The sequence below is a fragment of the Salvelinus fontinalis genome, chromosome 1 (genome assembly GCF_029448725.1).
Source record: "Salvelinus fontinalis isolate EN_2023a chromosome 1, ASM2944872v1, whole genome shotgun sequence".
NCBI lineage: Eukaryota > Metazoa > Chordata > Actinopteri > Salmoniformes > Salmonidae > Salvelinus > Salvelinus fontinalis.
In genome coordinates, this window is record NC_074665.1 from 8,235,577 (window position 1) to 8,252,197 (window position 16,621).

A 16,621-nucleotide genomic window follows, 5' to 3' on the forward strand; every position below is an offset into this window, starting at 1 on the left:
ATATGGTGTGTGTAGTCCATGTAATATATGATGTGTGTAGTCCATGTAATATATGGTGTGTAGTCCTTGTAATATATGGTGTGTAGTCCATGTAATATATGATGTGTGTAGTCCATGTAATATATGGTGTGTGTAGTGAATGTAATATATGGTGTGTGTAGTCCTTGTAATATATGGTGTGTGTAGTCCATGTAATATATGATGTGTGTAGTCCATGTAATATATGGTGTGTGTAGTCCTTGTAATATATGGTGTGTGTAGTCCATGTAATATATGATGTGTGTAGTCCATGTAATATATGGTGTGTAGTCCTTGTAATATATGGTGTGTAGTCCATGTAATATATGATGTGTGTAGTCCATGTAATATATGGTGTGTGTAGTCCTTGTAATATATGGTGTGTGTAGTCCTTGTAATATACGGTGTGTGTAGTCCATGTAATATATGATGTGTGTAGTCCATGTAATATATGGTGTGTGTAGTGAATGTAATATATGGTGAATGTAATATATGGTGTGTAGTGAATGTAATATATGGTGTGTGTAGTCCATGTAATATATGGTGTGTAGTCTATGTAATATACGGTGTGTGTAGTCTATGTAATATATGATGTGTGTAGTCTATGTAATATATGGTGTGTAGTCCATGTAATATACGGTGTGTGTAGTCTATGTAATATATGGTGTGTAGTCCATGTAATATACGGTGTGTGTAGTCTATGTAATATATGATGTGTGTAGTCTATGTAATATATGGTGTGTGTAGTCCTTGTAATATATGGTGTGTGTAGTCCTTGTAATATATGGTGTGTGTAGTCCTTGTAATATATGGTGTGTGTAGTCCTTGTAATATATGGTGTGTGTAGTGAATGTAATATATGGTGTGTGTAGTCCTTGTAATATATGGTGTGTGTAGTGAATGTAATATATGGTGTGTGTAGTCCATGTAATATATGGTGTGTGTAGTCCTTGTAATATATGGTGTGTGTAGTCCTTGTAATATATGGTGTGTGTAGTCCTTGTAATATATGGTGTGTGTAGTGAATGTAATATATGGTGTGTAGTCCATGTAATATATGGTGTGTAGTCCATGTAATATACGGTGTGTGTAGTCTATGTAATATATGATGTGTGTAGTCTATGTAATATATGGTGTGTGTAGTGAATGTAATATATGGTGTGTAGTCCATGTAATATATGGTGTGTAGTCCATGTAATATATGGTGTGTGTAGTCTATGTAATATAGGGTGTGTGTAGTCCATGTAATATATGGTGTGTGTAGTCTATGTAATATATGGTGTGTGTAGTCCTTGTAATATATGGTGTGTAGTGAATGTAATATATGGTGTGTAGTCCATGTAATATATGGTGTGTAGTCTATGTAATATACGGTGTGTGTAGTCTATGTAATATATGGTGTGTAGTGAATGTAATATATGGTGTGTGTAGTCCTTGTAATATATGGTGTGTAGTCTATGTAATATATGGTGTGTGTAGTCCTTGTAATATATGGTGTGTAGTCTATGTAATATATGGTGTGTGTAGTCCTTGTAATATATGGTGTGTGTAGTCCTTGTAATATACGGTGTGTGTAGTCCATGTAATATACGGTGTGTGTAGTCCTTGTAATATACGGTGTGTGTAGTCCATGTAATATATGGTGTGTGTAGTCCTTGTAATATATGGTGTGTAGTCTATGTAATATATGGTGTGTGTAGTCCTTGTAATATATGGTGTGTAGTCTATGTAATATATGGTGTGTGTAGTCCTTGTAATATATGGTGTGTAGTCTATGTAATATATGGTGTGTGTAGTCCATGTAATATACGGTGTGTGTAGTCCATGTAATATATGATGTGTGTAGTCCATGTAATATATGGTGTGTGTAGTCCATGTAATATATGGTGTGTAGTCCATGTAATATATGGTGTGTAGTCTATGTAATATATGGTGTGTAGTCTATGTAATATATGGTGTGTAGTGAATGTAATATACGGTGTGTGTAGTCTATGTAATATATGGTGTGTGTAGTCCATGTAATATATGGTGTGTAGTGAATGTAATATACGGTGTGTGTAGTCTATGTAATATATGGTGTGTGTAGTCCATGTAATATATGGTGTGTAGTGAATGTAATATACGGTGTGTGTAGTCCATGTAATATATGATGTGTGTAGTCCATGTAATATATGGTGTGTGTAGTCCATGTAATATATGGTGTGTAGTGAATGTAATATATGGTGTGTGTAGTCCATGTAATATATGGTGTGTAGTCCATGTAATATACGGTGTGTGTAGTCCATGTAATATATGGTGTGTGTAGTCCATGTAATATATGGTGTGTGTAGTCCATGTAATATATGGTGTGTGTAGTCCATGTAATATATGGTGTGTGTAGTCCTTGTAATATATGGTGTGTGTAGTCCATGTAATATATGATGTGTGTAGTCCTTGTAATATATGGTGTGTGTAGTCCATGTAATATATGATGTGTGTAGTCCATGTAATATATGGTGTGTGTAGTCCTTGTAATATATGGTGTGTGTAGTCCATGTAATATATGATGTGTGTAGTCCATGTAATATATGGTGTGTAGTCCTTGTAATATATGGTGTGTAGTCCATGTAATATATGATGTGTGTAGTCCATGTAATATATGGTGTGTGTAGTCCTTGTAATATATGGTGTGTGTAGTCCTTGTAATATACGGTGTGTGTAGTCCATGTAATATATGATGTGTGTAGTCCATGTAATATATGGTGTGTAGTCCATGTAATATATGGTGTGTGTAGTCCATGTAATATATGGTGTGTAGTCTATGTAATATATGGTGTGTAGTCTATGTAATATACGGTGTGTGTAGTCCTTGTAATATATGGTGTGTGTAGTCCATGTAATATATGGTGTGTAGTCTATGTAATATATGGTGTGTAGTCTATGTAATATATGGTGTGTGTAGTGAATGTAATATATGGTGTGTGTAGTCCATGTAATATATGGTGTGTGTAGTCCTTGTAATATATGGTGTGTGTAGTCCATGTAATATATGGTGTGTAGTCTATGTAATATACGGTGTGTGTAGTCCTTGTAATATATGGTGTGTGTAGTCCATGTAATATATGGTGTGTAGTCTATGTAATATATGGTGTGTAGTCTATGTAATATATGGTGTGTAGTCTATGTAATATATGGTGTGTGTAGTCCATGTAATATATGGTGTGTAGTCTATGTAATATACGGTGTGTGTAGTCCATGTAATATATGGTGTGTAGTCTATGTAATATACGGTGTGTGTAGTCTATGTAATATACGGTGTGTGTAGTCCATGTAATATATGGTGTGTGTAGTCTATGTAATATATGGTGTGTGTAGTCCATGTAATATATTGTGTGTGTAGTGAATGTAATATATGGTGTGTGTAGTCCATGTAATATATGGTGTGTGTAGTCCATGTAATATATGGTGTGTGTAGTCCATGTAATATATGGTGTGTAGTCTATGTAATATATGGTGTGTAGTCTATGTAATATATGATGTGTGTAGTCTATGTAATATATGGTGTGTGTAGTCCTTGTAATATATGGTGTGTGTAGTAAATGTAATATATGGTGTGTGTAGTGAATGTAATATATGGTGTGTGTAGTCCATGTAATATATGGTGTGTAGTCCATGTAATATATGGTGTGTGTAGTCCATGTAATATATGGTGTGTGTAGTCCATGTAATATATGGTGTGTAGTCCATGTAATATATGGTGTGTAGTCCATGTAATATATGGTGTGTGTAGTCCTTGTAATATATGGTGTGTGTAGTCCATGTAATATATGGTGTGTGTAGTCCTTGTAATATATGGTGTGTGTAGTCCTTGTAATATATGGTGTGTGTAGTCCTTGTAATATATGGTGTGTGTAGTGAATGTAATATATGGTGTGTGTAGTCCTTGTAATATATGGTGTGTGTAGTGAATGTAATATATGGTGTGTGTAGTGAATGTAATATATGGTGTGTGTAGTCCTTGTAATATATGGTGTGTGTAGTCCTTGTAATATATGGTGTGTGTAGTCCTTGTAATATATGGTGTGTGTAGTGAATGTAATATATGGTGAATGTAATATATGGTGTGTAGTGAATGTAATATATGGTGTGTGTAGTCCTTGTAATATACGGTGTGTGTAGTCCATGTAATATATGATGTGTGTAGTCCATGTAATATATGGTGTGTAGTCCTTGTAATATATGGTGTGTGTAGTGAATGTAATATATGGTGTGTGTAGTCCATGTAATATATGGTGTGTAGTCCATGTAATATACGGTGTGTGTAGTCTATGTAATATATGATGTGTGTAGTCTATGTAATATATGGTGTGTAGTCCATGTAATATACGGTGTGTGTAGTCTATGTAATATATGGTGTGTAGTCCATGTAATATACGGTGTGTGTAGTCTATGTAATATATGATGTGTGTAGTCTATGTAATATATGGTGTGTGTAGTCCTTGTAATATATGGTGTGTGTAGTGAATGTAATATATGGTGAATGTAATATATGGTGTGTAGTGAATGTAATATATGGTGTGTGTAGTCCATGTAATATATGGTGTGTAGTCTATGTAATATACGGTGTGTGTAGTCTATGTAATATATGATGTGTGTAGTCTATGTAATATATGGTGTGTAGTCCATGTAATATACGGTGTGTGTAGTCTATGTAATATATGGTGTGTAGTCCATGTAATATACGGTGTGTGTAGTCTATGTAATATATGATGTGTGTAGTCTATGTAATATATGGTGTGTGTAGTCCTTGTAATATATGGTGTGTGTAGTCCTTGTAATATATGGTGTGTGTAGTCCTTGTAATATATGGTGTGTGTAGTCCTTGTAATATATGGTGTGTGTAGTGAATGTAATATATGGTGTGTGTAGTCCTTGTAATATATGGTGTGTGTAGTGAATGTAATATATGGTGTGTGTAGTCCATGTAATATATGGTGTGTGTAGTCCTTGTAATATATGGTGTGTGTAGTCCTTGTAATATATGGTGTGTGTAGTCCTTGTAATATATGGTGTGTGTAGTGAATGTAATATATGGTGTGTAGTCCATGTAATATATGGTGTGTAGTCCATGTAATATACGGTGTGTGTAGTCTATGTAATATATGATGTGTGTAGTCTATGTAATATATGGTGTGTGTAGTGAATGTAATATATGGTGTGTAGTCCATGTAATATATGGTGTGTAGTCCATGTAATATATGGTGTGTGTAGTCTATGTAATATAGGGTGTGTGTAGTCCATGTAATATATGGTGTGTGTAGTCTATGTAATATATGGTGTGTGTAGTCCTTGTAATATATGGTGTGTAGTGAATGTAATATATGGTGTGTAGTCCATGTAATATATGGTGTGTAGTCTATGTAATATACGGTGTGTGTAGTCTATGTAATATATGGTGTGTAGTGAATGTAATATATGGTGTGTGTAGTCCTTGTAATATATGGTGTGTAGTCTATGTAATATATGGTGTGTGTAGTCCTTGTAATATATGGTGTGTAGTCTATGTAATATATGGTGTGTGTAGTCCTTGTAATATATGGTGTGTGTAGTCCTTGTAATATACGGTGTGTGTAGTCCATGTAATATACGGTGTGTGTAGTCCTTGTAATATACGGTGTGTGTAGTCCATGTAATATATGGTGTGTGTAGTCCTTGTAATATATGGTGTGTAGTCTATGTAATATATGGTGTGTGTAGTCCTTGTAATATATGGTGTGTAGTCTGTAATATATGGTGTGTGTAGTCCTTGTAATATATGGTGTGTAGTCTATGTAATATATGGTGTGTGTAGTCCATGTAATATACGGTGTGTGTAGTCCATGTAATATATGATGTGTGTAGTCCATGTAATATATGGTGTGTGTAGTCCATGTAATATATGGTGTGTAGTCCATGTAATATATGGTGTGTAGTCTATGTAATATATGGTGTGTAGTCTATGTAATATATGGTGTGTAGTGAATGTAATATACGGTGTGTGTAGTCTATGTAATATATGGTGTGTGTAGTCCATGTAATATATGGTGTGTAGTGAATGTAATATACGGTGTGTGTAGTCTATGTAATATATGGTGTGTGTAGTCCATGTAATATATGGTGTGTAGTGAATGTAATATACGGTGTGTGTAGTCCATGTAATATATGATGTGTGTAGTCCATGTAATATATGGTGTGTGTAGTCCATGTAATATATGGTGTGTAGTGAATGTAATATATGGTGTGTGTAGTCCATGTAATATATGGTGTGTAGTCCATGTAATATACGGTGTGTGTAGTCCATGTAATATATGGTGTGTGTAGTCCATGTAATATATGGTGTGTGTAGTCCATGTAATATATGATGTGTGTAGTCCATGTAATATATGGTGTGTGTAGTCCTTGTAATATATGGTGTGTGTAGTCCATGTAATATATGATGTGTGTAGTCCTTGTAATATATGGTGTGTGTAGTCCATGTAATATATGATGTGTGTAGTCCATGTAATATATGGTGTGTGTAGTCCTTGTAATATATGGTGTGTGTAGTCCATGTAATATATGATGTGTGTAGTCCATGTAATATATGGTGTGTAGTCCTTGTAATATATGGTGTGTAGTCCATGTAATATATGATGTGTGTAGTCCATGTAATATATGGTGTGTGTAGTCCTTGTAATATATGGTGTGTGTAGTCCTTGTAATATACGGTGTGTGTAGTCCATGTAATATATGATGTGTGTAGTCCATGTAATATATGGTGTGTAGTCCATGTAATATATGGTGTGTGTAGTCCATGTAATATATGGTGTGTAGTCTATGTAATATATGGTGTGTAGTCTATGTAATATACGGTGTGTGTAGTCCTTGTAATATATGGTGTGTGTAGTCCATGTAATATATGGTGTGTAGTCTATGTAATATATGGTGTGTAGTCTATGTAATATATGGTGTGTGTAGTGAATGTAATATATGGTGTGTGTAGTCCATGTAATATATGGTGTGTGTAGTCCTTGTAATATATGGTGTGTGTAGTCCATGTAATATATGGTGTGTAGTCTATGTAATATACGGTGTGTGTAGTCCTTGTAATATATGGTGTGTGTAGTCCATGTAATATATGGTGTGTAGTCTATGTAATATATGGTGTGTAGTCTATGTAATATATGGTGTGTAGTCTATGTAATATATGGTGTGTGTAGTCCATGTAATATATGGTGTGTAGTCTATGTAATATACGGTGTGTGTAGTCCATGTAATATATGGTGTGTAGTCTATGTAATATACGGTGTGTGTAGTCTATGTAATATACGGTGTGTGTAGTCCATGTAATATATGGTGTGTGTAGTCTATGTAATATATGGTGTGTGTAGTCCATGTAATATATTGTGTGTGTAGTGAATTTAATATATGGTGTGTGTAGTCCATGTAATATATGGTGTGTGTAGTCCATGTAATATATGGTGTGTGTAGTCCATGTAATATATGGTGTGTAGTCTATGTAATATATGGTGTGTAGTCTATGTAATATATGATGTGTGTAGTCTATGTAATATATGGTGTGTGTAGTCCTTGTAATATATGGTGTGTGTAGTAAATGTAATATATGGTGTGTGTAGTCCATGTAATATATGGTGTGTAGTCCATGTAATATACGGTGTGTGTAGTGAATGTAATATATGGTGTGTGTAGTCCATGTAATATATGGTGTGTGTAGTCCATGTAATATATGGTGTGTAGTCCATGTAATATATGGTGTGTGTAGTCTATGTAATATATGGTGTGTAGTCTATGTAATATATGGTGTGTAGTCCATGTAATATATGGTGTGTGTAGTCCATGTAATATATGGTGTGTGTAGTCTATGTAATATATGGTGTGTGTAGTGAATGTAATATATGGTGTGTAGTCCTTGTAATATATGGTGTGTAGTCCATGTAATATATGGTGTGTGTAGTCTATGTAATATATGGTGTGTAGTCTATGTAATATATGGTGTGTAGTCCATGTAATATATGGTGTGTGTAGTCCATGTAATATATGGTGTGTGTAGTCCATGTAATATATGGTGTGTGTAGTGAATGTAATATATGGTGTGTGTAGTCCTTGTAATATATGGTGTGTGTAGTGAATGTAATATATGGTGTGTGTAGTCCATGTAATATATGGTGTGTGTAGTCCTTGTAATATATGGTGTGTGTGTAGTCCTTGTAATATATGGTGTGTGTAGTCCTTGTAATATATGGTGTGTGTAGTGAATGTAATATATGGTGTGTGTAGTCCTTGTAATATATGGTGTGTGTAGTGAATGTAATATATGGTGTGTGTAGTGAATGTAATATATGGTGTGTGTAGTCCTTGTAATATATGGTGTGTGTAGTCCTTGTAATATATGGTGTGTGTAGTCCTTGTAATATATGGTGTGTGTAGTGAATGTAATATATGGTGAATGTAATATATGGTGTGTAGTGAATGTAATATATGGTGTGTAGTCCTTGTAATATATGGTGTGTAGTCCTTGTAATATATGGTGTGTGTAGTGAATGTAATATATGGTGTGTGTAGTCCATGTAATATATGGTGTGTAGTCCATGTAATATACGGTGTGTGTAGTCTATGTAATATATGATGTGTGTAGTCTATGTAATATATGGTGTGTGTAGTGAATGTAATATATGGTGTGTAGTCCATGTAATATATGGTGTGTAGTCCATGTAATATATGGTGTGTGTAGTCTATGTAATATATGGTGTGTGTAGTCTATGTAATATATGGTGTGTGTAGTCTATGTAATATATGGTGTGTGTAGTCCTTGTAATATATGGTGTGTAGTGAATGTAATATATGGTGTGTGTAGTCCATGTAATATATGGTGTGTAGTCCATGTAATATATGGTGTGTAGTCCATGTAATATATGGTGTGTAGTCTATGTAATATACGGTGTGTGTAGTCTATGTAATATATGGTGTGTAGTGAATGTAATATATGGTGTGTGTAGTCCTTGTAATATATGGTGTGTAGTCTATGTAATATATGGTGTGTGTAGTCCTTGTAATATATGGTGTGTAGTCTATGTAATATATGGTGTGTGTAGTCCTTGTAATATATGGTGTGTAGTCTATGTAATATATGGTGTGTGTAGTCCATGTAATATATGATGTGTGTAGTCCATGTAATATATGGTGTGTGTAGTCCTTGTAATATATGGTGTGTGTAGTCCTTGTAATATACGGTGTGTGTAGTCCATGTAATATACGGTGTGTGTAGTCCTTGTAATATACGGTGTGTGTAGTCCATGTAATATATGGTGTGTGTAGTCCTTGTAATATATGGTGTGTAGTCTATGTAATATATGGTGTGTGTAGTCCTTGTAATATATGGTGTGTAGTCTATGTAATATATGGTGTGTGTAGTCCTTGTAATATATGGTGTGTAGTCTATGTAATATATGGTGTGTGTAGTCCATGTAATATACGGTGTGTGTAGTCCATGTAATATATGATGTGTGTAGTCTATGTAATATATGGTGTGTGTAGTCCATGTAATATATGGTGTGTAGTCCATGTAATATATGGTGTGTAGTCTATGTAATATACGGTGTGTGTAGTCTATGTAATATATGGTGTGTAGTGAATGTAATATATGGTGTGTGTAGTCCATGTAATATATGGTGTGTAGTCCATGTAATATATGGTGTGTAGTCTATGTAATATATGGTGTGTAGTCCATGTAATATATGGTGTGTAGTCTATGTAATATATGGTGTGTAGTGAATGTAATATACGGTGTGTGTAGTCTATGTAATATATGGTGTGTGTAGTCCATGTAATATATGGTGTGTAGTGAATGTAATATACGGTGTGTGTAGTCTATGTAATATATGGTGTGTGTAGTCCATGTAATATATGGTGTGTAGTGAATGTAATATACGGTGTGTGTAGTCCATGTAATATATGATGTGTGTAGTCCATGTAATATATGGTGTGTGTAGTCCATGTAATATATGGTGTGTAGTGAATGTAATATATGGTGTGTGTAGTCCATGTAATATATGGTGTGTAGTCCATGTAATATACGGTGTGTGTAGTCCATGTAATATATGGTGTGTGTAGTCCATGTAATATATGGTGTGTGTAGTCCATGTAATATATGATGTGTGTAGTCCATGTAATATATGGTGTGTGTAGTCCTTGTAATATATGGTGTGTGTAGTCCATGTAATATATGATGTGTGTAGTCCTTGTAATATATGGTGTGTGTAGTCCATGTAATATATGATGTGTGTAGTCCATGTAATATATGGTGTGTGTAGTCCTTGTAATATATGGTGTGTGTAGTCCATGTAATATATGATGTGTGTAGTCCATGTAATATATGGTGTGTAGTCCTTGTAATATATGGTGTGTAGTCCATGTAATATATGATGTGTGTAGTCCATGTAATATATGGTGTGTGTAGTGAATGTAATATATGGTGTGTGTAGTCCTTGTAATATATGGTGTGTGTAGTCCATGTAATATATGATGTGTGTAGTCCATGTAATATATGGTGTGTGTAGTCCTTGTAATATATGGTGTGTGTAGTCCATGTAATATATGATGTGTGTAGTCCATGTAATATATGGTGTGTAGTCCTTGTAATATATGGTGTGTAGTCCATGTAATATATGATGTGTGTAGTCCATGTAATATATGGTGTGTGTAGTCCTTGTAATATATGGTGTGTGTAGTCCTTGTAATATACGGTGTGTGTAGTCCATGTAATATATGATGTGTGTAGTCCATGTAATATATGGTGTGTAGTCCATGTAATATATGGTGTGTGTAGTCCATGTAATATATGGTGTGTAGTCTATGTAATATATGGTGTGTAGTCTATGTAATATACGGTGTGTGTAGTCCTTGTAATATATGGTGTGTGTAGTCCATGTAATATATGGTGTGTAGTCTATGTAATATATGGTGTGTAGTCTATGTAATATATGGTGTGTGTAGTGAATGTAATATATGGTGTGTGTAGTCCATGTAATATATGGTGTGTGTAGTCCTTGTAATATATGGTGTGTGTAGTCCATGTAATATATGGTGTGTAGTCTATGTAATATACGGTGTGTGTAGTCCTTGTAATATATGGTGTGTGTAGTCCATGTAATATATGGTGTGTAGTCTATGTAATATATGGTGTGTAGTCTATGTAATATATGGTGTGTAGTCTATGTAATATATGGTGTGTGTAGTCCATGTAATATATGGTGTGTAGTCTATGTAATATACGGTGTGTGTAGTCCATGTAATATATGGTGTGTAGTCTATGTAATATACGGTGTGTGTAGTCTATGTAATATACGGTGTGTGTAGTCCATGTAATATATGGTGTGTGTAGTCTATGTAATATATGGTGTGTGTAGTCCATGTAATATATTGTGTGTGTAGTGAATGTAATATATGGTGTGTGTAGTCCATGTAATATATGGTGTGTGTAGTCCATGTAATATATGGTGTGTGTAGTCCATGTAATATATGGTGTGTAGTCTATGTAATATATGGTGTGTAGTCTATGTAATATATGATGTGTGTAGTCTATGTAATATATGGTGTGTGTAGTCCTTGTAATATATGGTGTGTGTAGTAAATGTAATATATGGTGTGTGTAGTCCATGTAATATATGGTGTGTAGTCCATGTAATATACGGTGTGTGTAGTGAATGTAATATATGGTGTGTGTAGTCCATGTAATATATGGTGTGTGTAGTCCATGTAATATATGGTGTGTAGTCCATGTAATATATGGTGTGTGTAGTCTATGTAATATATGGTGTGTAGTCTATGTAATATATGGTGTGTAGTCCATGTAATATATGGTGTGTGTAGTCCATGTAATATATGGTGTGTGTAGTCTATGTAATATATGGTGTGTGTAGTGAATGTAATATATGGTGTGTAGTCCTTGTAATATATGGTGTGTAGTCCATGTAATATATGGTGTGTGTAGTCTATGTAATATATGGTGTGTAGTCTATGTAATATATGGTGTGTAGTCCATGTAATATATGGTGTGTGTAGTCCATGTAATATATGGTGTGTGTAGTCCATGTAATATATGGTGTGTGTAGTGAATGTAATATATGGTGTGTGTAGTCCTTGTAATATATGGTGTGTGTAGTGAATGTAATATATGGTGTGTGTAGTCCATGTAATATATGGTGTGTGTAGTCCTTGTAATATATGGTGTGTGTAGTCCTTGTAATATATGGTGTGTGTAGTCCTTGTAATATATGGTGTGTGTAGTGAATGTAATATATGGTGTGTGTAGTCCTTGTAATATATGGTGTGTGTAGTCCATGTAATATATGGTGTGTGTAGTGAATGTAATATATGGTGTGTGTAGTCCTTGTAATATATGGTGTGTGTAGTCCATGTAATATATGGTGTGTGTAGTCCTTGTAATATATGGTGTGTGTAGTGAATGTAATATATGGTGAATGTAATATATGGTGTGTAGTGAATGTAATATATGGTGTGTAGTCCTTGTAATATATGGTGTGTAGTCCTTGTAATATATGGTGTGTGTAGTGAATGTAATATATGGTGTGTGTAGTCCATGTAATATATGGTGTGTAGTCCATGTAATATACGGTGTGTGTAGTCTATGTAATATATGATGTGTGTAGTCTATGTAATATATGGTGTGTAGTCCATGTAATATACGGTGTGTGTAGTCTATGTAATATATGGTGTGTAGTCCATGTAATATACGGTGTGTGTAGTCTATGTAATATATGATGTGTGTAGTCTATGTAATATATGGTGTGTGTAGTCCTTGTAATATATGGTGTGTGTAGTCCTTGTAATATATGGTGTGTGTAGTCCTTGTAATATATGGTGTGTGTAGTGAATGTAATATATGGTGTGTGTAGTCCTTGTAATATATGGTGTGTGTAGTGAATGTAATATATGGTGTGTGTAGTCCATGTAATATATGGTGTGTGTAGTCCTTGTAATATATGGTGTGTGTAGTCCTTGTAATATATGGTGTGTGTAGTCCTTGTAATATATGGTGTGTGTAGTGAATGTAATATATGGTGTGTAGTCCATGTAATATATGGTGTGTAGTCCATGTAATATACGGTGTGTGTAGTCTATGTAATATATGATGTGTGTAGTCTATGTAATATATGGTGTGTGTAGTGAATGTAATATATGGTGTGTAGTCCATGTAATATATGGTGTGTAGTCCATGTAATATATGGTGTGTGTAGTCTATGTAATATATGGTGTGTGTAGTCTATGTAATATATGGTGTGTGTAGTCTATGTAATATATGGTGTGTGTAGTCCTTGTAATATATGGTGTGTAGTGAATGTAATATATGGTGTGTGTAGTCCATGTAATATATGGTGTGTAGTCCATGTAATATATGGTGTGTAGTCCATGTAATATATGGTGTGTAGTCTATGTAATATACGGTGTGTGTAGTCTATGTAATATATGGTGTGTAGTGAATGTAATATATGGTGTGTGTAGTCCTTGTAATATATGGTGTGTAGTCTATGTAATATATGGTGTGTGTAGTCCTTGTAATATATGGTGTGTAGTCTATGTAATATATGGTGTGTGTAGTCCTTGTAATATATGGTGTGTAGTCTATGTAATATATGGTGTGTGTAGTCCATGTAATATACGGTGTGTGTAGTCCATGTAATATATGGTGTGTGTAGTCCTTGTAATATATGGTGTGTGTAGTCCTTGTAATATACGGTGTGTGTAGTCCATGTAATATACGGTGTGTGTAGTCCTTGTAATATACGGTGTGTGTAGTCCATGTAATATATGGTGTGTGTAGTCCTTGTAATATATGGTGTGTAGTCTATGTAATATATGGTGTGTGTAGTCCTTGTAATATATGGTGTGTAGTCTATGTAATATATGGTGTGTGTAGTCCTTGTAATATATGGTGTGTAGTCTATGTAATATATGGTGTGTGTAGTCCATGTAATATACGGTGTGTGTAGTCCATGTAATATATGATGTGTGTAGTCCATGTAATATATGGTGTGTGTAGTCCATGTAATATATGGTGTGTAGTCCATGTAATATATGGTGTGTAGTCTATGTAATATACGGTGTGTGTAGTCTATGTAATATATGGTGTGTAGTGAATGTAATATATGGTGTGTGTAGTCCATGTAATATATGGTGTGTAGTCCATGTAATATATGGTGTGTAGTCTATGTAATATATGGTGTGTAGTCCATGTAATATATGGTGTGTAGTCTATGTAATATATGGTGTGTAGTGAATGTAATATACGGTGTGTGTAGTCTATGTAATATATGGTGTGTGTAGTCCATGTAATATATGGTGTGTAGTGAATGTAATATACGGTGTGTGTAGTCTATGTAATATATGGTGTGTGTAGTCCATGTAATATATGGTGTGTAGTGAATGTAATATACGGTGTGTGTAGTCCATGTAATATATGATGTGTGTAGTCCATGTAATATATGGTGTGTGTAGTCCATGTAATATATGGTGTGTAGTGAATGTAATATATGGTGTGTGTAGTCCATGTAATATATGGTGTGTAGTCCATGTAATATACGGTGTGTGTAGTCCATGTAATATATGGTGTGTGTAGTCCATGTAATATATGGTGTGTGTAGTCCATGTAATATATGATGTGTGTAGTCCATGTAATATATGGTGTGTGTAGTCCTTGTAATATATGGTGTGTGTAGTCCATGTAATATATGATGTGTGTAGTCCTTGTAATATATGGTGTGTGTAGTCCATGTAATATATGATGTGTGTAGTCCATGTAATATATGGTGTGTGTAGTCCTTGTAATATATGGTGTGTGTAGTCCATGTAATATATGATGTGTGTAGTCCATGTAATATATGGTGTGTAGTCCTTGTAATATATGGTGTGTAGTCCATGTAATATATGATGTGTGTAGTCCATGTAATATATGGTGTGTGTAGTCCTTGTAATATATGGTGTGTGTAGTCCTTGTAATATACGGTGTGTGTAGTCCATGTAATATATGATGTGTGTAGTCCATGTAATATATGGTGTGTAGTCCATGTAATATATGGTGTGTGTAGTCCATGTAATATATGGTGTGTAGTCTATGTAATATATGGTGTGTAGTCTATGTAATATACGGTGTGTGTAGTCCTTGTAATATATGGTGTGTGTAGTCCATGTAATATATGGTGTGTAGTCTATGTAATATATGGTGTGTAGTCTATGTAATATATGGTGTGTGTAGTGAATGTAATATATGGTGTGTGTAGTCCATGTAATATATGGTGTGTGTAGTCCTTGTAATATATGGTGTGTGTAGTCCATGTAATATATGGTGTGTAGTCTATGTAATATACGGTGTGTGTAGTCCTTGTAATATATGGTGTGTGTAGTCCATGTAATATATGGTGTGTAGTCTATGTAATATATGGTGTGTAGTCTATGTAATATATGGTGTGTAGTCTATGTAATATATGGTGTGTGTAGTCCATGTAATATATGGTGTGTAGTCTATGTAATATACGGTGTGTGTAGTCCATGTAATATATGGTGTGTAGTCTATGTAATATACGGTGTGTGTAGTCTATGTAATATACGGTGTGTGTAGTCCATGTAATATATGGTGTGTGTAGTCTATGTAATATATGGTGTGTGTAGTCCATGTAATATATTGTGTGTGTAGTGAATGTAATATATGGTGTGTGTAGTCCATGTAATATATGGTGTGTGTAGTCCATGTAATATATGGTGTGTGTAGTCCATGTAATATATGGTGTGTAGTCTATGTAATATATGGTGTGTAGTCTATGTAATATATGATGTGTGTAGTCTATGTAATATATGGTGTGTGTAGTCCTTGTAATATATGGTGTGTGTAGTGAATGTAATATATGGTGTGTGTAGTCCATGTAATATATGGTGTGTAGTCCATGTAATATACGGTGTGTGTAGTGAATGTAATATATGGTGTGTGTAGTCCATGTAATATATGGTGTGTGTAGTCCATGTAATATATGGTGTGTAGTCCATGTAATATATGGTGTGTGTAGTCTATGTAATATATGGTGTGTAGTCTATGTAATATATGGTGTGTAGTCCATGTAATATATGGTGTGTGTAGTCCATGTAATATATGGTGTGTGTAGTCTATGTAATATATGGTGTGTGTAGTGAATGTAATATATGGTGTGTAGTCCTTGTAATATATGGTGTGTAGTCCATGTAATATATGGTGTGTGTAGTCTATGTAATATATGGTGTGTAGTCTATGTAATATATGGTGTGTAGTCCATGTAATATATGGTGTGTGTAGTCCATGTAATATATGGTGTGTGTAGTCTATGTAATATATGGTGTGTGTAGTGAATGTAATATATGGTGTGTAGTCCTTGTAATATATGGTGTGTGTAGTCTATGTAATATATGATGTGTGTAGTCCATGTAATATATGGTGTGTGTAGTCCATGTAATATATTGTGTGTGTAGTGAATGTAATATATGGTGTGTAGTCCATGTAATATATGGTGTGTGTAGTCCATGTAATATATGGTGTGTGTAG

The 16,621-nt window shown here is 34.2% G+C and overlaps 1 protein-coding gene across 1 annotated transcript in view; it reads right to left on the reverse strand.

Annotated features, from left to right (window-relative positions):
• Positions 1-16,621, reverse strand: part of LOC129812678 (cAMP and cAMP-inhibited cGMP 3',5'-cyclic phosphodiesterase 10A-like) — a 117,006-nt gene that overhangs the window by 17,124 nt on the left and 83,261 nt on the right. The window lies entirely within an intron of this gene.